Source organism: Pongo pygmaeus, chromosome 11 (genome assembly GCF_028885625.2).
Source record: "Pongo pygmaeus isolate AG05252 chromosome 11, NHGRI_mPonPyg2-v2.0_pri, whole genome shotgun sequence".
Classification (NCBI taxonomy): Eukaryota; Metazoa; Chordata; class Mammalia; order Primates; family Hominidae; genus Pongo; species Pongo pygmaeus.
Window position 1 is genome coordinate 124,030,449 of NC_072384.2, and position 23,392 is coordinate 124,053,840.

At 38.7% G+C, this 23,392-nt stretch overlaps 1 long non-coding RNA gene across 2 annotated transcripts in view; it reads left to right on the forward strand.

Moving 5' to 3' along the window:
* LOC134737765 (uncharacterized) overlaps nt 1-23,392 on the forward strand; it is a 48,650-nt gene that overhangs the window by 20,290 nt on the left and 4,968 nt on the right. The window contains exons 4-5 of one of the 2 annotated variants that reach the window (XR_010122980.1): nt 4,713-4,799; nt 4,977-5,958. This is a non-coding gene — a long non-coding RNA (uncharacterized LOC134737765). Of the gene's footprint in view, nt 1-4,712; nt 4,800-4,976; nt 5,959-15,468; nt 15,551-23,392 lie in introns of those variants that run through there. The other variant, XR_010122981.1, reaches the window with a different exon arrangement.

The following is a 23,392-nucleotide window of genomic DNA, read 5'->3' on the forward strand; positions in this document are numbered from 1 at the left end:
GTATAAGAATGCTTGTGATTTTTGCACATTGATTTTGTATCCTGAGACTTTGCTGAAGTTGCTTATCAGCTTAAGGAGATTTTGGGCTGAGACAATGGGGTTTTCTAGATATACTATCATGTCATCTGCAAACAGGGACAATTTGACTTCCTCTTTTCCTAATTGAATACCCTTGATTTCCTTCTCCTGCCTAATTGCCCTGGCCAGAACTTCCAACACTATGTTGAATAGAAGTGGCGAGAGAGGGCATCCCTGTCTTGTGCCAGTTTTCAAAGGGAATGCTTTCAGTTTTTGCCCATTCAGTATGATATTGGCTGTGGGTTTGTCATAAATAGCTCTTATTATTTTGAGATACGTCCCATCAATTCCTAATTTATTGAGAGTTTTTAGCATGAAGGGTTGTTGAATTTTGTCAAAGGCCTTTTCTGCATCTATTGAGATAATCATGTGGTTTTTGTCTTTGGTTCTGTTTATATGCTGGATTACATTTATTGATTTGCGTATATTGAACCAGCCTTGCATCCCAGGGATGAAGCCCACTTGATCATGGTGGATAAGCTTTTTGATGTGCTGCTGGATTCTGTTTGCCAGTATTTTATTGAGGATTTTTGCATCAATGTTCATCAAGGATATTGGTCTAAAATTCTCTTTTTTTGTTGTGTCTCTGCCAGGCTTTGGTATCAGGATGATGCTGGCCTCATAAAATGAGTTAGGGAGGATTCCCTCTTTTTCTATTGATTGGAATAGTTTCAGAAGGAATGGAACCAGCTCCTCCTTGTACCTCTGGTAGAATTCGGCTGTGAACCCATCTGGTCCTGGACTTTTTTTGGTTGGTAAGCTATTGATTATTGCCATAATTTCAGCTCCTGTTATTGGTCTATTCAGAGATTGAACTTCTTCTTGGTTTAGTCTTGGGAGGGTGTATGTGTTGAGGAATTTATCCATTTCTTCTAGATTTTCTAGTTTATTTGCATAGAGGTGTTTGTAATATTCTCTGATGGTAGTTTGTATTTCTGTGGGATCGGTGGTGATATCCCCTTTATCATTTTTTATTGCATCTATTTGATTCTTCTCTCTTTTTTTCTTTATTAATCTTGCTAGCGGTCTATCAATTTTGTTGATCCTTTCAAAAAACCAGCTCCTGGATTCATTTATTTTTTGAAGGGTTTTTTGTGTCTCTATTTCCTTCAGTTCTGCTCTGATTTTAGTTATTTCTTGCCTTCTGCTAGCTTTTGAATGTGTTTGCTCTTGCTTTTCTAGTTCTTTTAATTGTGATGTTAGGGTGTCAATTTTGGATCTTTCCTGCTTTCTCTTGCGGGCATTTAGTGCTATAAATTTCCCTCTACACACTGCTTTGAATGCATCCCAGAGATTCTGGTATGTTGTGTCTTGGTTCTCGTTGGTTTCAAAGAACATCTTTATTTCTGCCTTCATTTCGTTATGTACCCAATAGTCATTCAGGAGCAGGTTGTTCAGTTTCCACGTAGTTGAGCGGTTTTGAGTGAGATTCTTAATCCTGAGTTCTAGCTTGATTGCACTGTGATCTGAGAGACAGTTTGTTACAATTTCTGTTCTTTTACATTTATTGAGGAGAGCTTTACTTCCAAGGATATGGTCAATTTTGGAATAGGTGTGGTGTGGTGCTGAAAAAAATGTATATTCTGTTGATTTGGGGTGGAGAGTTCTGTAGATGTCTATTAGGTCTGCTTGGTGCAGAGCTGAGTTCAATTCCTGGGTATCCTTGTTGACTTTCTGTCTCGTTGATCTGTCTAATGTTGACAGTGGGGTGTTAAAGTCTCCCATTATTAATGTGTGGGAGTCTAAGTCTCTTTGTAGGTCACTGAGGACTTGCTTTATGAATCTGGGTGCTCCTGTATTGGGTGCATATATATTTAGGATAGTTAGCTCTTCTTGTTGAATTAATCCCTTTACCATTATGTAATGGCCTTCTTTGTCTCTTTTGATCTTTGTTGGTTTAAAGTCTGTTTTATCAGAGACTAGGATTGCAACCCCTGCCTTTTTTTGTTTTCCATTTGCTTGGTAGATCTTCCTCCATCCTTTTATTTTGAACCTATGTGTGTCTCTGCACGTGAGATGGGTTTCCTGAATACAGCACACTGATGGGTCTTGAGTCTTTATCCAATTTGCCAGTCTGTGTCTTTTAATTGGACCATTTAGTCCATTTACATTTAAAGTTAATATTGATATGTGTGAATTTGATCCTGTCATTATGATGTTAGCTCGATGTTTTGCTCGTTAGTTGATGCAGTCTCTTCCTAGTCTCAATGGTCTTTACATTTCGGTATGATTTTGCAGTGGCTGGTACCGGTTGTGCCTTTCCATGTTTAGCGCTTCCTTCAAGAGCTCTTTTAGGGCAGGCCTGGTGGTGACAAAATCTCTCAGCATTTGCTTGTCTGTAAAGTATTTTATTTCTCCTTCACTTATGAAGCTTAGTTTGGCAGGATATGAAATTCTGGGTTGAAAATTCTTTTCTTTAAGAATGTTGAATATTGGCCCCCACTCTCTTCTGGCTTGTAGGGTTTCTGCCGAGAGATCCGCTGTTAGTCTGATGGGCTTCCCTTTGATGGTAACCCGTCCTTTCTCTCTGGCTGCCCTTAACATTTTTTCCTTCATTTCAACTTTGGTGAATCTGACAATTATGTGTCTTGGAGTTGCTCTTCTCGAAGAGTATCTTTGTGGCGTTCTCTGTATTTCCTGAATCTGAATGTTGGCCTGCCTTGCTAGATTGGGGAAGTTCTCCTGGATAATATCCTGCAGAGTGTTTTCCAACTTGTTTCCATTCTCCCCATCACTTTCAGGTACACCAATCAGACGTAGATTTGGTCTTTTCACATAGTCCCACATTTCTTGGAGGCTTTGCTCGTTTCTTTTTATTCTTTTTTCTCTAAACTTCCCCTCTCGCTTCATTTCATTCATTTCATCTTCCAGGGCTGATACCCTTTCTTCCATTTGATCGCATCGGCTCCTGAGGCTTCTGCATTCTTCACGTAGTTCTCGAGCCTTGGTTTTCAGCTCCATCAGCTCCTTTAAGCACTTCTCTGTATTGGTTATTCTAGTTATACATTCTTCTAAATTTTTTTCAAAGTTTTCAACTTCTTTGCCTTTGGATTGAATATCCTCCCGTAGCTCGGAGTAATTTGATCGTCTGAAGCCTTCTTCTCTCAGCTCGTCAAAGTCATTCTCCGTCCAACTTTGTTCCGTTGCTGGTGAGGAACTGCGTTCCTTTGGAGGAGGAGAGGTACTCTGGTTTTTAGAGTTTCCAGTTTTTCTGCTCTGTTTTTTCCCCATCTTTGTGGTTTTATCTACTTTTGGTCTTTGATGATGGTGATGTACAGATGGGTTTTTGGTGTGGATGTCCTTTCTGTTAGTTTTCCTTCTAACAGACAGAACCCTCAGCTGCAGGTCTGTTGGAGTACCTGGCCGGCCGTGTGAGGTGTCAGTCTGCCCCTGCTGGGGGGTGCCTCCCAGTTAGGCTGCTCAGGGGTCAGGGGTCAGGGACCCACTTGAGGAGGCAGTCAGCCCGTTCTCAGATCTCCAGCTGCGTGCTGGGAGAACCACTGCTCTCCTCACAGCTGTCAGACAGGGACATTTAAGTCTGCAGAGGTTACTGCTGTCTTTTTGTTTGTCTGTGCCCTGCCCCCAGAGGTGGAGCCTACAGAGGCAGGCAGGCCTCCTTGAGCTGTGGTGGGCTCCACCCAGTTCAAGCTTCCAGGCTGCTTTGTTTACCTAAGCGAGCCTGGGCAATGGCGGGCGCCCCTCCCCCAGCCTCGCTGCCGACTTGCTGCTTGATCTCAGACTGCTGTGCTAGCAATCAGCGAGACTCCGTGGGCGTAGGACCCTCTGAGCCAGGTGCGGGCTATACTCTCCTGGGGCACCGTTTCCTAAGCCCGTCGGAAAAGCACAGTATTCGGGTGGGAGTGGCCCGATTTTCCAGGTGCCGTCTGTCACCTCTGGAAGGGGAACTCCCTGACCCCTTGCGCTTCCCGAGTGAGGCAATGCCTCGCCTCTGCTTCGGCTGGCGCACGGTGCGCTCACCCACTGACCTGCGCCCACTGTCTGGCACTCCCTAGTGAGATGAACACGGTACCTCAGATGGAAATGCAGAAATCACCCGTCTTCTGCGTCGCTCGCGCTGGGAGCTGTAGACCGGAGCTGTTCCTATTCGGCCATCTTGGCTCCAATCAATCCCTCATTTTTAAGCTGAAGAAACTGAGTTGTTTGCTCAAGCCTGCACAGCCAACAGGCAACTAATCTACTCCCCAATAACTGATTTTACTATACTTGCCTTAGGGCCTGATCACAATTGCTTAGTAAGTTCCCAGTCATGGTCATCCAGTTTTTATTACCTTTATTTTAACATATATGAAATATTTTTAAATTAATTTCTGAATATTTTAGCATGCTGGAGAATGATGGGCTCATAGCTAGTATCAAAGACTTCATTGAGAGATATGGTTTGGATGTGTGTTCCCTCCAAGTCTCATATTGAAATTTTTACCCCCATGTTGGAGTAGGGCAATAGTGGAAGGTGGGGTTGATGGAGGCAGATCCCTCATGCTATCCTCACAGCAATGAGCGAATTCTCACTCTATTAGTTCATGTGAGAGCTGGTTGTTTAAAGAGTGTGGCGCCTTCTCCTCTCGCTCCTTCTCTCACCATCTTCCCCCTTTACCTTCCACCATGATTGGAAGCTTCCTGAGGCCTCACTAGAAGCGGAGCAGATGCTGGTGTCATGTTTGTACAGTCTGCAGAACCATGAGCCAACTACCCAGTCTCAGGTATTTTTCTATAGCAACACAAAATGGATTAACACATTGAACTTCTGACTTAAATCTCAACTCACCTCATCACTGGGTTTTTGCAGATGAGATATGGATAAGTTGGGTTTCTGAAAAATGTAGGAAGGGCTTCCACTTCTATAAACATGTTCAGCTACATCTCTCTTCTCACCGAAGGTCCAGCACTGCTTCAAACTGGATAAATAAGCTATGATTTCAGGCAATCACGTGAGTAGAGGAACCTTGAGCTCTTCATTTCTTTAGAGCATAAATAGGCATCAAAAGAGATTTTTTTTAGAATCACTTGAGTTGTTGATACTCTAAGGACAAAACATTGCCCAATAGAAGGAAGGACCACGGGGAAAAGCAGACCTAATTATATCAGACATCTCCAACCTTGGCAGCCCCCATGGCATAAGTACTTCACTCTCATAACCCACATAAGTACAGTCGTTCTCTGTAGTAAATATGTGATGTAAATTTGTGGAAATAGGAAAGGATGAGAGAAAGAAAGGATTCGAAAAGGAAGAGGGAAGGGGAGAAAAATAAAAAGAAAGTATCATTTAACAAGAACTTTGAGTGTTCGTGGGCGGGCAGAGAGGAAGACCTGAGAATTAACGGAGAGAAAAAAGATGTGGCTACAGATGAAAGAGGTGAGAGGATTCTAGAATGAAGATTAATGTGATAAAGAGGACATTACATAATACATTGATGGGTTATAAATTAGTCCTCTTTGTCATTATTTTTAAAAAATAAGTAAATAATGCAATTATTTTTATGACTGTTGCTTGCCTGATAGTACTTCTTTGTATCCCACAAGGCCTTGACTTTTATGGGATGACATCACCTGTTGCTTTCTGAGTTTTCATCAATTTCTAGAGCTGCATTTTCCTCCACAAAGCCTCTTGTTCTTAGTAATGGCTACTCACTCTACCTCTGGCCCTGCCTATAACTCTGTTGGCTCATGCTGCCAGATACCTCTCTGTTGATATGGAGAACTGAGGAGTAACAACATGATAGTACAGCTTAAAATAAATACTATCATAGAGAAAAAAAATAAAATATAAGGATCTGGGGAGAAAATACATTTGTGGGAAACAAAGAAAATGAGAAGACTATGAAGTGTTGCTACAATTAAAATGTTGATTCTAAATCTGTTTGAACTTCAGTTTCTCTTCTTTTTTTCTGCGTGATCAGATGGCTCATATTCTGAATGTGTTAGCTTAGGCATTCAGCTTAAAATACAAGTTGATTAATTCTGAATTATTCAGCGTTAATCAGGTATTGCTTCAAGTTTTCTTCTTTGTGCTTCATGTCTCCAAAGTCAGAAAGTTGAGCTTCAACCCTTCTAATAAAGTAATTCCTAAATGAAATGTGAGCGTGGCTCTACCAAACAGGAGGGGTGTTAGCTATGCAAGGCTGGGCTGCCCAAGGGAAGTTTGGAAAGAAAAGGAAGCAACTTCTCAAAAGATGGGTGGAATCGACATCAGGATATAATCCTGTATATTTAAAATGGTTGTATACATATGTAACAAACCTGTACATTGTGCACATGTACCCTAGAACTTAAAGTATAATAAAAAAAAATAAATAAAAAGTAAAATGGTTTAGATGACACAGTGCTTAAAGGCAGCATTGCTGATGGGCTCTGGGACCAATACAGTGTTTCTGAGAGCTGCAGAGAGCTATGGGACTCTGAGTATTATGATATCCCAGCCTTGGGATAATGTTCAGGAAAAAATGCACAGGGGAAACTGATAGTGTTTGCTATTAATGAAGGGGATTGGGAAAATACCTAATGCAGTGAAAAAAAAAAGTGTGATTTAGGTATGGGTGGCCCTATGCCCAATCCTGATTCTACCTTTTACCAGCCATGTGGCTTATTCCATCTGAATAACTAAGCTTTGGTTTTTTTATGTTCCATTTGGCACCTAGTGGATATCCAAATACTGGTAACTATTAATATGACTTTAAACATAGGTTTCAGTGCATAGAGCAATGGTTTGAAGTCACATGGTTCTCCCACACTTCTTTGGGGTTGGCCTTTAATGCATGAATGAGCTCACCTGATTGGAAGGGGACACAGTATCCTGCATAAAAATAGGAATTTCATCTCCAACCCCTTCTAACTCAAACTATCCTGTGCCATAAAGGATAGAGATGTGGTATTGGTGACTCAAAGACACCATGGCAACATGGAGGAGTCCTAGGGAGGAAGGCTTAGCCTCAGAGCTTAGATGTGGAGACAGGCCTGAGATCCAACCCCTTTACTTTGTCCCTGCACCAATGAAAATGGTAGCGAGCTGGGTCAGGAGAAGCCAGTGCTGGTAATTGTGCAGCCTATGAAGAAAGTCAGTTTTATTCTAAGTATTCATGCTCTTATCAGATTCTAAAGTTGACAGAATTGGCACGAAATAAAGTCTGCATGTTTATGTCTGAGAATGTTTCTTCTGGACCTCTAAACCCATAAAGTCTATAAAGATCAGATTTGACTTTAACTTTTTTTTCCATTTTGGCCATGCAGTTTATCCAGTGGAATGTGGTAAAATATGAACTAAATTTCATGGGCCAAAATACATCTCTTTGTTAAAGTTGTGCCATTTCTAACCTATTCTTCCCAAATGGCTTTTTTTTTGTTACTTCTTAGTATTTCTTGGTTGACCAATTTATACTTGTCATCTTAATGAAATTTGATTTATTTGGTTATATTTTTAAAGAGCAGTGTACTATTTCCATCACTTCTCCTTCCCCAGTAATATTTTTTAAATGTTTTTCTAAAAAACAAAAAAAAATCTTTACTTTTTACTCCATCCATTGGTTCACTCCCTGGGCACCACTTGTCCAGCCTCCTATTTATTTCTTAACATCTCCCTATCTATCCCCCCAATTTTTCGTAAAAATGCTTTCTTTGGGAAAGGAGCATCATCTGCTCATCAGCTATACAAACTGAAAGGCTCGAGTTTCTTCTACTCTACCTTTGCCTTCCTACTCCACAACCAGAGGTCACTAAGATCTGTCCATTTTACTTGCTGAATGTCCTTTTTTAAAATAATGGCATTATAGATACATAATTCATATACCACAAAAATCACCGTTTTAAAATGTAGTCAAGTGGCTCTTAGTATATTCACAGAGTTGTGAAACCATCACCACTCTCTATTTCCAGAACATTTTCTTCATTACCCCAAAAAGAAATCCTGTACCCATTAACAGTCAGTCCCTGTATTCCCTCTCCCAAGTGCCTATCAATTGACTTTTTGTCTCCAGGATTTGGCTATTCTGAATAATTCATATAAATGAAATCATACAATATGTGGTCTGTTGTGACTGGCTTCTTTCACTTAGCATAATGCTTTCAAGGTTCATCCACATAATAACATGTATCAGTTATTTATCCCTTTGTATGGCTGAATAATATTCCACTGTAAGGAGGATATACCATATTGTGTTTATCCTTCCATCTGTTGATGGACATTTAGGTTGTTTCCACTTTGGGCTATTATGAATACTGCTGCTACGAACATTCATATGCATGTTTTTGTATGGACGTGTTTTCAATTCTATTGGGTAGATACTTAAGGAGTCAGATTTCTGGATCACAGGGTACTCCAAGTTTAATATTTGAGAAACTGCCAAACAGTTTTCCAAAGTTGCCATGCCATTTTACAACCCCACCGGAAGTGTATGAAGGTTTGACTTGATGAATATTGAAATTTCTGCACCTTCCTCTCCATCACACTATCAATGCCTTATTTGGGTCCTCATCATGTCTAACCTGAAATATGACCATCACCTGATTGACCTAGCCATTGCTGCCCAGGCTTCCTGATCCATCTTCCCCACTTCCACCAGGGAGATTTCTTTGTAATGCACAAACCTGACCAAATCACTTCATGTTAAAGATCACAGATATTTCACATGGCCAAAAGGACTAAACATAATCTGGTGCCAGCTGCTCAGCCTTTGCTTCCTCTCCTTACACCTCACACATCCTTTATGCTCAGCTTCTAAGACTCTTCACTTACAATGAATTTATTTGAATTTTAGGGGCAACGTGAGAATACATATTTCAGTGGAACCATGTCCTCTGCCATCCATAGCTGTCATCCAGAAAATATTTATTGAATACCCACTATTCTATTAGAAAATGATCATAACTCTCCTCCCTCTTACATTATCCATTATTTGCACCTGAGGTAAAATGTTGAATCAATCAAAAGTATTTCTCACATTTTTGGTCTTTATTTGATGGAAAATGCTCAATAAATTGGACAATTCATTGGACTTGAGCTTAAGATCTACTATTGATTGATATTATTATTTCATGTATTCAAAAAATACTTATTGAGCACTTACTATATGCCAGATACTGTTCTAGACACCTGGGATACAAAAGAGATAAAATTTCCTGTTGTCATGAGCTTTCCTTCTAGAAGGGAAAGACAGGCAATGAACAAATAAGTAAAATACAGCATTTTAAATGACAATAATTGCTACAGAAAATTCAAAGCAGGACTGGGGACAAGGACTGCTTGCAGAAGTTTGTAATTTTAAATAAAGTCGTCAGGAAAGGCCACACGGACAAGGTGATGTTGGAGAAAAGATCTGAAAGAAATCGAAGTTTGCACCATGTGGTTATCTGTGAGAGTCGTTATCCAGGGAGAGAGGACCCTGAGGCGGGAGGGTGTTTGATGTGTTCTAGTAACAGCCAGGAGGCTAGTGCCCATAGAACCACATGAATAACAGTATGTGTTGAATGATGAGTCTGATTGTTTCATGATAAAACTGACAATTACATGGATCCACCTTTTTACAGAGCAGGCAGCCCTAAGACCTCCTCAGAACAGGAAGCTAAGAAGCAGTAGGAGAAGATCAAACCAGGCTCTGTTGCTGTTTAGTGAACACCATGACCACTTGGGCTAGAACTTACTCTGAGAGATGCTTAGAGCCCAGTCATTTCCCTAACGTTGGTTATTTTTGTCACTCCCCATCTGCTGTCTGAAGAAGGGAGATATAAAAAGTCCAAGACGCCAAAAGAGGTTGCTTGCTTACTTCAGAAACAGCAGGGAGGCCAGAAGCTGGAAAGGTTTTCCATCGTTCTAGCAGCCACAGGGCAGTGGGGGCTGCTGATCTGGAGAAGTAGGTGGCAGCAGTGAGGGAAGAATTGGACTAAATTCCCATGTGTCGGGGTCAAAAGGCAAGTAAGAAGAGATGAGGGCTGGCCAGGGAAGAGGACCACACTTCCAGGGTTTGACTGGCAGATGTTCATGAGCCCTCTGGCAAGTTTTGTGACGATTTTGCAGGAGGACTCCAGCTCACTGGTTACCATGCTTGCCCTTCTGAAAGAGAAGCTATTTCCTGCACTGAATAATTTAGAGATTGAAACCCAGATTGTCAGATTAAGTTACTGATTTGTGCTTCTCCAGAATATTCCAGTAAAAGAAAATTGTGCATACCACTGCATTTGTCTTTGCTTTTTTAAGCATTATTTTTTAAAGTAAAAATAAAACATGCACATCGTTTCTAAAGTTAAATTATACCAGGTTTATGGCTGAGGAAAAAAAATCACCTCTTTTTTTCCCCACTCCTCTTTGTTGACATTCACTATCATCTCCTTTAGCTATTCTTTTTAAATCTATATCTCAAAACTTTCAAATAACACAATCACACAGCTATTTTTCCAGTTTTATATGTTATCTATTAAATTGTCTCTTAGAAGAAAATGGGAAGTGGCCCTCTTCCTAGTTCTCCTGTTATCTCTCATTTTCCTAAAATAGTTATATGACTCTTGGGTTAAATTTATTCTCAATGATTACTAATTATAACGACTTAAGTTTTATTCCTAGGTAAGTCATAATGACCACCAGCATCATCTTCCCTCTCGCATCACTTTCGCTCAATCTCTGCCTTACACTCTACTGTTTTTGTTGGGGTTGATAAGAATGATGTTTGTTTTGTTTTGTTTTGTTTGTTTTTAAAGCTTACATTTCCCTGTCTTCAATTCTTTGTGCACACTTGGAAAGTTCCTCTCCCACCCTCTCTCAGCCCTCCACTCCTCAGTCCACACAGGTTACTCAGCGTTTCCATCTTGAATTCTCCTGTCCTCTGGGAAATCCTCCTTGACACTCCAGCCTAGGTTAACCTCCTCGGGATATGGCTGTCACACTGCACTTCTTTAAAACACTCATCCTAACCACCAGGTTTCATAAGGATAGGATTGTGTTGGTCCCCTTTCTTGGCACCAAAACACTTTTAGACACATAGTAGACTTTAAATAAATATTTGTGGAAGAAAGGGAAGGAGGGAGAGAAAAGATGAATGAAGGAGGAAGGAAAGGGCTCAAAGAGACAGAAAGAGAGAAGGAAAGGGAAAATGGATAGACTTACTAGACTTACTATCCAATTTAGTGACCATTCTCATCTCATAACACATTAAGTACACCTGTCTAAGGATTTTGGTCAGCTATGGCCAAAATGAGGCTAGATAACAACATACAACAAAATGTAGGGCTTATGCATGTTACATAAAGACAGACTTTATTACAAAAAAGAAATGTTATATCTTTTGTATCCCAAGTGACCAGAGCAGTATCTGGCACATAGTAAGTGATCAATAAGTATTTTTTGAATACATGAGTCTATAGGATGAATAGAAGGGCGCTACATTGGGCTTCAGGTCACCTGGGCTTGATTGAAAGCTCTGGGCTGGGTTCACGTCTGCTCAACGTGACTCCTCATTCTCATCGAAACAGCAGCAATGCAGGGTATGTCCTGGTGACAAATCACAGAATGCAGGTCTCAGCCTGGCACTGCCACTTCCACTTACACTGTGTTAGCTAAAGTAAGTCACAAAATCCAGTCCAGCATCATTGGGTGGGAAAACAGATTTCAACCACATTAGTGGGTGGTTCTGCAGCCATACTGCAATGCACATAGATATAGAATTTGGATGCAGAGAGGGCATAAAGAATTTCAAACAATAATTCAATCTTGAACATTTAGCTTCTTGCTATGTCAAGTTCACATTTTAAAATCTGTTTTTGGGCCAGGCACCGTGGCTCGTGCCTGTAATCTCAGCACTTTGGGCGGCCAAGGCGAGTGGATCACCTGAGGTCAGGAATTCGAGATCAGCCTGACCAATATGGTGAAACCCTGTCTCTACAAAAAAATACAAAAACTAGCTGGGCATGGTGGCGGGCGCCTGTAATCCCAGCTACTCAGGAGGCTGAGGCAGGAGAATCACTTGAACCTGGGAGGCGGAAGTTGCAGTGAGCTGAGATTGCGCCATTGCACTCCAGCCTGGGTGACACAGCAAGACTCCATCTCAAAAAAAGAAAGTCTGCTTTTCTTAATTTCCTTTGGTTTCCAGATAATCATGGATATGCAGATAATCATGGGAGCCAGCCACCCTCCTGAGTGCCCCTAAATAGGTTGAGAGGGGCTGGGGGCAACACATCAGACCATTTATCTTTCATCAGAACACCGTGTCATGGCTATGATGCCACTCTGTCCTCACAATTTCCATGAGGTATATTTGCCCATAACTAAGTTGCTATCTTTATTTTTTTGTCCTTCTTTCAGCATTACCTGAGGGAAGCTGTTTATGTTTTTGTTTTTTTGGCAAATTTGACTTTGCCAGCATAATGAGCCATCTTGCACTGAGCGTGAAAATCCCTACTGTCTTTATTAATTAGAGACATTCATGAATAACACATGCATTGCCAATTCTTTAGGGAAATTAGGGCATCTATACATACACATCAGCCTCTAAGTACAATAGAGAGGAGGGTAGCTGAGCTCTGCCAGGTCCAAGACCCTGGTGCCTACGGAAGATGGAGCATAGTTCTGGCTCAGTGTATGACAGTATTCCCTACATCTCATTCTCTTATTTTAAAGATGAGGAAATAAAAGTCCACAGAAGTAGAGTTACTTATCCAATGGGGTCATGTCTGTATCAGAATTCAGTCCCCTGACCCCGAGTTTGGTGACCTTTGAGTGAGCATAAGGTGCTTTATGACATGACGCATTATGGTCAGGAGGAGAAGAAGGTAAAAGCCTGATGAAAATTTCATGCACAAGCCATAGAAACAGAGACGTTTCCAAGGAAAACAATTTAACTTCTCACTTCTGATTTAGTAATTAATCAGCATGTGTCAGTAGAAGATGCAAGACAGATTATCAAATTTTCCTAAATCAAGGGCATGTTTTTAAGCCTGACTCTTCTAGTTCAGAGAACTATTTGGCCAAATAGCCAACAGATTTTAGGCAATAGTATACATTTCTGAGATTATGTAGATAAGGTTAGGTAAGATAATAGGGAAAGAGAGAAGAAGAGAAACAGTGCAATTTTTACATTAAACAAGTCTTCGCTGGAGTAGTAAGACTATTTCTTTCTAACATAAGCAACAATAAAAGCTTTCTTAGGGCTTTCAGCCTCAGTGTTTTTCATTATTTTGTAAAGGAAGAATCTATAAGCTGCTTTTCTTTAATCCTAAAAGCACCCATAAAGATGATTAGAACTTACCTTCATCGACATTTCAAAAACAGCATTTTTCTAATCTAAAAACACTGAGTTTATAAATGACCTGTGCTGTTACTGCCACCTTTGTTAGCCAGCCCCTATTGGTATGGCCTCAAGGAGCCAAAGCATTTCTATACTTCAGAACCAAAAGATTCATGGGATCTGTGGGCTTGCCAAGTTCCTGTTGCCAGATGGAGAAAAAAACAAACAAAGAGGTTGGTGAGTCACATTAGGGCACAAAAGGCTATTGGGGCTTGTATTAGTCTGTTCTCACACTGCTATAAAGAAATACCTGAGACTACGTGATTTGTAAAGAAAAGAGATTTAATTGGTTCATTGTTCTGCAGGTTGTACAGGAAGCATGGTGCTGGCATCTGCTCAACTTCTGAGGAGGCCTCAGGAAACTTACAATCCTGGCAGAAGGTGAAGAGGAAGCAGGCTTGCCTTACACAGCCAGAACAGGACAGAGAGAAAGCGGGGAAGTGCCACACACCTTTAAACAACCAGATCCCGGGAGAACTCACTATCCTGATGACAGCACCAAAGGGGATGGTGTTAAACCATGAGAAACCGCACCCCAGGATCGAATCACCTCCCACCAAGCCCCACATCCAACAATGAGGATTAAATTAAACATAAGATTTGAGTGGGGACAGAGATCCAAACCACATCAGGGCTTGTTTAGCTTCATATGCTGTGAGAGGCCCTGGACACTTGCTTTCATGCTTTCTCACTGCTATTGAAAGAGCAGGAGACCAGGGCTGGTCCAACCTCACAATCTCCCATGCATCCCAGCTATACCAGTCATCCCCATCTTCTTCTCAGTGGGCATGTAAGAGAGCCTCCCTCCAGGGGCATCCACTCAGTTCTTTCCTCTCTCACGTGGCCCCTCACTTTTTCAAAGTACACTGTCTCTACCAATGAACCCTGTATTTATTCATTGAAATCCTCCTCTCCTGCATAAAGAGTGAGCATGAAAATGTAGATAAAGCACAAAAGACATGGGAAGGGTTTTATACCTACATCAGAATACATTTTTACTAATTTATCCACTATCCCTAATTTTCTCTCCCTTCTGTAAAGTCATGTTCCTGGCCCTAATCCCATTTTATTCCTTTATACTTTCATTAATTTATCCAACACACATGTATTGGGTATTTATTATGTCTATGCAGTCTGTAGTTGCAAAAATATAGTCTCAAAAGAGATTTGGGCAGAGTCTAGAACATTTGTCCCACAAGCCCCAGTTTTATTTCTGTCCCTATCTCTACCTCTGTCTCAATAGATAAATAGCTAATCTTTAGAACGGCCACATTATGGATTAATTAGATGTCTGTGGGCTGGCCTGGGTACACAATCATTCTTTATGATGGTGGTCTTCAATCTCTGCTCCCACACAACTCTGAAGATTCATGAGTTAGTCCTGTCTCAATTATAGTGAAGAGTTGAGGGAGAGAGGAGTTGAATCTATACTCTTGGAATATATTATCAATTTAAAAATTTCTGGGCCAGGTATGGTGGTTCATCCCTGTAATCCCAGCACTTTGAGAGGCCAAGGTGGAAGGTTCGCTTGAGCCTAAGGGTTTGAGACCAGTCTGGGCAACATAGTGAGACTCTATCTCTACAAAAAAAGGAAAAAGGGGAAAAAAATAGAATTTCCCTCATTAATATTTCTTAAATCTTTGCCAACCATTGCTTCTTATCTGCAAGTAAGCCTAACAGATGACAGAAAAATTACCAATGATGAATGAACAAAGAATCTATGATATAAATGGAAAAACTATTTTCATGGACATGTGTGCTCTTGGTTATGATTTGACATTATATCCATAGGCTTAATGCATATTTTTGATTAGTTGAATGTTACTACTTCCCATGATGAAATTAAATATGTCAGTATTTCATGGTGTTCTGTGAAGAGCACCATGCCATTCATGTGCGCCACCATCTGAATAAATTTGAGAATCTCTTCCGTATAGTACATTTTCAATAAAATAATAAATATTAATAAATAACAGTTCTGCTGATAATAAATAACTAACTGAAAAATGAACCTTTGGAGGTTAACTAGTTCACAGTAATAAAGCTACATAATACTTGTTTGTGCTTTCTAGTTTCTAGACATTTCACTTGCATTATTGCATTTCAGGGACTACAATCCCTCTCCATATTCTGCTTGAGGAAATCAGAATACAGAGAATTTCAGTGGATTTTTCAAGCTCAGACAATTAGTAAGTGCCAGAGGTAGTGTTCAACTTCTCTTCGTTTAATGCCAAATCCAGTATTCATTTCCACAGTTTAAATCATTTTATTTACTATGAAAGAAAAGACTGAACAATATCCAAAGTACTGTACAATAATCAAGCCAAGAGAAGAAATAGTAATGCACCAAAATCAAGCCCTAAAATTATCAGGTCCCTTGAAATATTGGAAGTCACATATCAGCTTACAGTAATTTCAACCTTGTTAACATTTTCTCTAGGAAGGAAGAGATATTAATACTATGAAACAACATACTGAATAATAGAATCTTGAAGTGCTAATAGAGTCAAAAACCATTGCAGAGAAGCATTCTATACAACAAAGCAATTTTCACATCTAAAGGAATGATGCAAAGAACATTGCTTTGTTGAATTTTTTAACAGCAGATTCTACCCAACAAATAATTCTGTTCAGCAGGAGCTTTCATTGATTCCTGTTCATGTAACAGTCATTCTATAAAGGGAAAGTAACTTGATTTTTGTGTGTTTGGGGAAGAAAATCTAGGTTAAATTAAAGGGTTTTTTTTTATACTGTCTTAAGTTCATGATCAAGGAGAAATCATTCTAACTCATCTTACATTTTTCCTCCAAAACACAAGCAAGTAATGACCATCTAAAGGGCAACTGGTGAAGAAATTCAAATCTGATCCCCTGCCTTCCCTTCCCATGGGATTCAAAGCACTTCTTTAATTTTTAAAATAATTTTGAGGGAGGGGCAATAAATCTGTTTCAGTTATAGAGCTTGGGCATTTACTTATACGGAAGAGAATACTTAGAAAAATCTTGTAGGTTTCTGTGAAGTTCTTTATTTAAAAAAATAAAATCTGTTCTTGTTAAGCCACAGGCTTAGGAAACATTTACCAAGTCAATCAAATGGTCTTGAGAGTGAGAAATATTTGTTCTGTCCCATTTAAAGGTTAGGGTCAAGTAATCATTTTCACTTACTTATTCTAAATGCCAATATTTTAATGTTTGTACCTATTATAAAAGCAATTACATGCTTAAAAATTAAATAATTAGTCCCCAAAGCAGAAAGCAAAATTTCCTCTTTATTAGGAGGCAGGAATATAAAGCAATGTTGGCTTCATTTTGGCCTTCTCCCAACTAAGACAGCAAAGAAAAATTTTATCTTTGTTCCAGTATTCATTTACTTCCTATTTCCAATCCTCTTTTCTCTTTTCTTAGTAATTATCAATATTAACATTTAGTATAAAGAAAAAAATTGTAATGACTGATTTGGATCAAAGATAATCACTGTTTAACTAGGAAATAAGACCACATATATCTTTAGATGGTTTTTTAAAAGACCCAAATAGAAAGATCAAAGTTCCCACCACTAGGAAATGGTCATCACAACAATGATGAGTCCACCATGGACTTTAGGAAAGTGGAGATGATAAGGAAACTACCTGGTGATAGCTTTGTTAGCAGGGAATAGTGATTAGCCCATGGATCCTAAGAAAATATTTTGAGAGAGGGGGATCGTGGATAGGTGATATCTATTAAAGGATACCATGCAGAGAAGCCAGAAAGTAAGATAACAGAGAGCAAAATTCTGGATGTATGAAGCATGGAGTTTCCCTGCAGGATTTGTAAGTGTCCCTGAAGAATTTAAAAGACGGTCAGTGACTCCAGGGTTCCTATTACTGACATCTGATAGCATTGTCCTTTTTTATACATGGTGATTAGGTCACTAGAATCTTTACTAGCAGGAGGACCCCAGGCTATTGTCTAGATTTTGGGATGGCCTTATATTTGCTCAGCTATTAGCCAAATGAAAATACGTGTGAAAGATCTTTGTAAACTGAAGAATGCTGTAATATTATTATTATAGGAATATCAATGTTTTGGGAATCATTGGCACGAGGATTATGTGTAAAGCTTTTTGCTGATACGTGGTCCTTGAGCTTCTTGAACTCTTGATAAACTCATCTCCATCATGTGAAACTCCTGTGCTGTTTCAGGTTCATCAAGAACATTACGCCAACTCAACTAATTCCATTTTGTTAATGTTCCAGTGCAATACCATGGATATTAAGTATTAGATTTCTACGTGACTGTTGATGTGGTCTCAAAATATTTTCATGAGCAATATAGAGCAGCTTAGATTACTCAATGAATACTTAACCATTTGGACATTACCGCATGAGTTACCTAACGTATTAGTTTCAGCTTAGAAGTGACTTTCAGCTTGCCCACCAACAATAACAAACGTTTATTGGATATCTATGGGTCTGGCACTATATTAAGTGCTGAGGATAGAGTGGTAAACAAGCTAGAAATAATCCCTGTCCTCAAGAAACTCAAAAGCTAGTAAACAAAGCAGGCAATAATAAGGAAGCAAATGGTAGAATTACAAAATTTTTGAATGCTGCTGCAAAAAAAATCACACAGGGTGATGGAGATGGAGAATAACAGAAAAGGAATATCTAAACTGTCAAAAGATTTATACTTGGTCTTGCCCATTTTTTGTTTGTTTGTTGTTTTAACTTACTTTAAATTGCCTCATTGAGATATAATTCACATACCTTCAAAATCACCCATTAAAAGTGTACAAGTCAATGCTTTTTGATATATTCCCAGGGTAGTAAAACCCCAATATCTAATCTTGAAACATTTTTAATCACCCCTGAAAGAAACCCCACACTGATTAGCAGCCACTCCCCATTTCCCCCAGCTCCCCCAAGAAACCACTAACTTTGTTTCTGTATCCATAGATTTAGCTATTCTGAACATTTCATATAAATGGAATGATATAATATGTGGTCTTTTGTGTCTGGCTTCTTTCATTCAGCACATGGTTTCCAAGGTTCATCTATGTTGTAGCATTTATCAGAATTTCATTGCTTTTAAAAGCTGAATAATATGTCACTAAATGTACATACCACATTATGTTTATCCATTCATCTCTTGATGGGCATTTGGCTTGTTGTTTGGCCATTATAAATAATGCTGCTCTGAACACAAGTGTACAAATATTTTCATTCTTTTTTGTGGACAAATAATATTTCATTATGTGAACATAACATTTTATTTATCTATTCATCAGTGGATAAGCACTGGATTGTTTTCACTTCTTGTCTGTTATGAATAATATTGCTATGAATATTCATGTACACATTGTTGTGTGGACATATGTTTTGTTATTTAGCTTGGATATACACCTAAGAATGAAATTGTTGAGTCATATGATATCCCCATGTTTAACATTTTGAGGACCTGCTAAATAGTTTTCCAAAAATGTTGCAATAATTTATACTCCCACAAGCAACACATGAGGGTTGCAATTTCTCCACATTCTCTCTAATGCTTGATACTGTTTGACTATAACCATCTTGGTGGATGTAAGGTGGTATCTTGTGGTTTTGATTCACATTACCCTAAAGGCTAGTGAGCACTTTTCATGTGCTTATTGGCCATTTGTATATCTTCTGTGGAGGAATGGCTATTCAAATGCTTTTCCCATTTTTGAAATTTGGTTATTTGTGTTTTCATTTTTGAGTTCTAAGAGTTCTTTATATACTGTGAATATAAGTCTCTTATATTTCCTTTCCTTCTATACTTGACCTTTCATTTTCTTGATACTATCATTTACAGCAAAAAAAAAGTGTTTAAATTTGAAGTCCAGTGTATCTATTTTCACTTTTTTCACACATGCTTTTGGTGTCATATCTAAGTAACCATTACCCAACCTAAGATCATAAAGATTTAATCCAATGTTTCTCCTTAGACCTTTATAATTTTAAAATTTTTTTAATTTTTATTTTATTAATTTTTTTTTTTGAGACAGTATCTGGCTCTGTCGCACAGCCTGGAGTACAGTAGCACCATCTTGGCTCATTGCAACCTCCACGTTCCGGCCTCAAGCAATCCTCCCACCTCAGCCTCCTGAGTAGCTGGGACTACCGGTGTGCGCCACCATGCCCGGGTAATTTTTGTTTTTCTGTAGAGACGGGGTTTCACCATTCTGCCCAGGCTGGTCTCAGACTCCTGGGCTCAAGCCGTACACCCGCCATAGCCTCCCAAACTGCTAGGATTACAGGCGTGAGTCATTGCTATAATTTTAAATTTTACATTTAGGGTTGGGCGCGGTGGCTCATGCCTGTAATCCCAGCACTTTGGGAGGCAGAGGTGGGCAGATCAAGAGGTCAGAATATAGAGACCATCTCGGCTAACACAGTGAAACCCTGTCTCTGCTAAAACTACAAAAAATTAGCCGGGCAGTGTGGCACATGCCTGTAGTCCCAGCTACTCGAGAGGCTGAGGCAGGAGAATCACTTGAACCCGGGGCGGAGGTTGCATTGAGCCGAGATCGCGCCACTGCACTGCAGCCTGAGCGACAGAGTGAGACTCCGACTAAAAAAATTAAAAATAAAAATAAATAAATAAATAAATTACATTTAGGTGTAGGACCGTTTTTTGAGGGTTTGTTTTTTTTTTTTGTAATTTTTGTATGTGGTGTGAGACAGTGGTCCAGCTTTATTCTTTTGTATGTAAATATCCATTTGCACCACCACTGCTCATTAAAAAGACTGTTCTTTTCCTCTGTTGAATTCTCTTGGCACTCTTGTTGAATATTGATTGGCCATAAATGTAAAGATTTATTTCTGGACTTCCAATTTTATTACATTAATCTATTAGTCTATTCTTATGCCAATAACACGCTGTCTTGATTACCGCAGGTCTGTAGTAGGTTTTTATATCAGGAACTGTGCGTCTTCCAACTTTGTTCTTTTTCAAGACTGTTTTGACCGTCCTGGGTTCCTAGCATTTTCAAATAAATTTCAGGATTAGATCAACAAGTTCTGCAAAGAGCTAGATGTTATTTTAATAAGGATTTTGTTAAATCTGTGGCTCAATTTGGGGCATATTGTCATCTTAATAACATTAAATCTTTTGATTCATGAAAATGAGGTGTCAGAAGACTACATAGAGATATTTAGATATTCTTTTTTCTGTCAACAATATTTTTAATTTTCAATGTATAAGATTTGCCCTTCTTTAAATCTGTCCTTAGTACTTTATTCCTTTCAATGCTGCTGTAAATGAAATTGTTTTCTTAACTTCGTTTTCAAATTGTTCATTTATATTGTATGGAAATACAATTAATTTTTGTATGTTGACTTTGTATCCTGCAACTTTGCTGAACTCGTTTCCTACCATCAGTTATTTTTGGTGGCTTCTTTAGGATTTTCTGTATAAAAGATCATATCATCTGTATTGCCTCATTTTTCATCTTTAATTAGCGGTACAGATATAGAAAGAAAAAGAATTTAAGAAATTATAAGCAAATATTTGAAGTAAATTTATTCTTTGTATCACCAGGGACCAATTTTGTGATTACTAAAAACATACAATTTAAAGAAAAATATATTTGGGTGCAAAGTCAAGAAAAATATTGTAAATAAGCATAGTTATTCAGCAACAGAGTAGGCTGCCTAGCGAGGTAGTGAACACTCAATAACTAAAGGGGTTCACTCAACAACACAGCTGTTCAGGGTGTGTTATAGAGGGGATTTCAACAACACAGCTGTTCAGGGTGTGTTATAGAAGCGATCTGAGCATCAGGAAATGAAATGGACTGCATGATTTCTAGTCTCTTCCAATTTTGAATGTATGTTACTAATTCATTATATTTTGCTAACTACTTTTATGTAGATATTTAACCACATAAATGCTATGAACAAGGATCAGTAAGATTTCCTATTTAATAATAAAAGCAAGACCACAGTGTGCTTCTGCATACAGTTATGAGTTTTCTTCTGTGGGTACAAAAGTGGTTTCTATTATCAACCCTGCAAGGTCTAGGTTATGTAGAATTTCAGTAGGTCTTATATTTTCCAGGAGCCATTGATCCCTGGGAAGAATTATTATCAGACATCTAAGGTATATGAATACTAATATTATGCATCTCCTTTCAAAGTGCCTTCACTCTTAAAATATCTCCATGAGCTTTCAAATAACCCCCACTCTGCAGGGAAACAGAGCTCATTGAAGAGATTTATTCCTGCAATCTGGCTGTATTTAACATCCATGGTGGAACAGCTGTGGTTCCACAGTGGAAGTAACAGAAATGGACACTTAAGCAAAAGGGAAGTTATTGGAAAGAATTCAGGGTCTCACAAAATTGATGGAAGTAGGAGAACCAGATAGTAAAGGAACATCAGAAGGCTAAGACCGAGAAGCATACAATTGTCTCATACCAAAGTGTATATGGTTATTACTCCATACTTGCCACCATAAAGAATTCTATTCAGCTATTTCTTCTTCCACCCTTGCTTCACACTTTCAAGTTTCAAAGTCCTAAAAGAAAGGCCCCAGTCAGTCTAGGTTAGGTCATAAGTTTATTCCATTGAAATGTCAGAATGAAGAGAAAAATGTTGTGGACCTCTCAGCTCTATAAATGGAGGCATGCAGAAGGAATTAACCTTGTACATGCACAAAAAATGCAGAATAAGGGAAAGGTAACACCCTTGAAAGAAACTGAAGTACTATTGAAATTAGATGTTGGGTATTCAACCAAAGAACGCCAAATATTCTCTCCACACATGCAGTGCTTTTTTGGATTTATTTAAGAGCTACTGTAATTGCAATCCTGGCAACCTCAGAGATCAGATTTTTCTCTACTATCTTCTCCACAGTTGAGATTTGTTGTGGCACTCTGCCATCTGTTATTTTTTGTCTATAACACAAAGAAATAGAGACAAAGTTTTTGCCTCAAAAATGTTTTTCTTGTGGTAGGACCTTGTCTTTATAACCCTCACCCCAGTCTCAATCAAGTGGCGCAGTTACTGTTTTAGACCATTATTTAAAATCCTGACTGTTCCAATATACTAATGAGGCACCATTATCTGAGGGCTGTTTTTCAACTGCCCTGGTTTCTTGTTTGTATTACTACTGTCATCTCTTGGCCTAAATATTTTTTATATTTAATGATGCCTTAGTGCTTCTATCCCAGGTTTTTTAGCAAAGGCAGTTAATTTAAAAATCAAATAAATGAGACTTTCTGGACTTCTAATTTCTAGCTCAAGGCCAGAGCTACTAGACACTTAGATTTAAAACAAATAGATTTAGATTTAAAACAAATAGAATGTGAAGTTTAATCATGTATTTAATATAATTCAAAATATAAATGATCAAAATAACGTGAAAGCACTTGTTTTGTTGTTCCATGGGATCACAACAATTAAGAATCAAAGTTTCTTTTTCTTTAACTTTTAGATAAGAAGAAAGACTTCTTAGTTCCCAAAGGTAAAGTCCTCATGAATCATGACTTAAAAGCCAGTTTCTTCAACACCACGCAGGACTATGACTCATATCTTGTCTTTACTTCATGTTGCAATTCCTTAAGAAGGTATAGGTTGGCCAACAAAATTCATCTGGATAAAGGATGTGAGCCCCAACATAATCAATATAATTACTATTTTTGTCAGCACTGCCTTTTGTTTTCTTAGCATCTACTAATCAGAGGAAGATGGCTGTTTATTTCCACTGGTTCCGTCAGCATTTAACTTTCTAAGGACTTACTATTGTGGGCCAAATTTGACTCACTATTTGAGGTTATTAATAGTCTCCATAATGCTACTTCCTGATTGGCTTGCTACTCTAAACTAACATGGAATTCAATCAACGTTTCCACACTAGAGTGCATTCATAATTTCAGCGAATGTATTTTGAAGCAAGGAATGGAAACCATATGTAAAGTGTAAAAATCAACAAAACTATGTATTCCTTGGTCTTTGGGTTTGTTTATATCCCTTCTCATCTCAGAAAGAATTCATAGTGCTTCTGTAGCTGTATTTAAATCAGGAT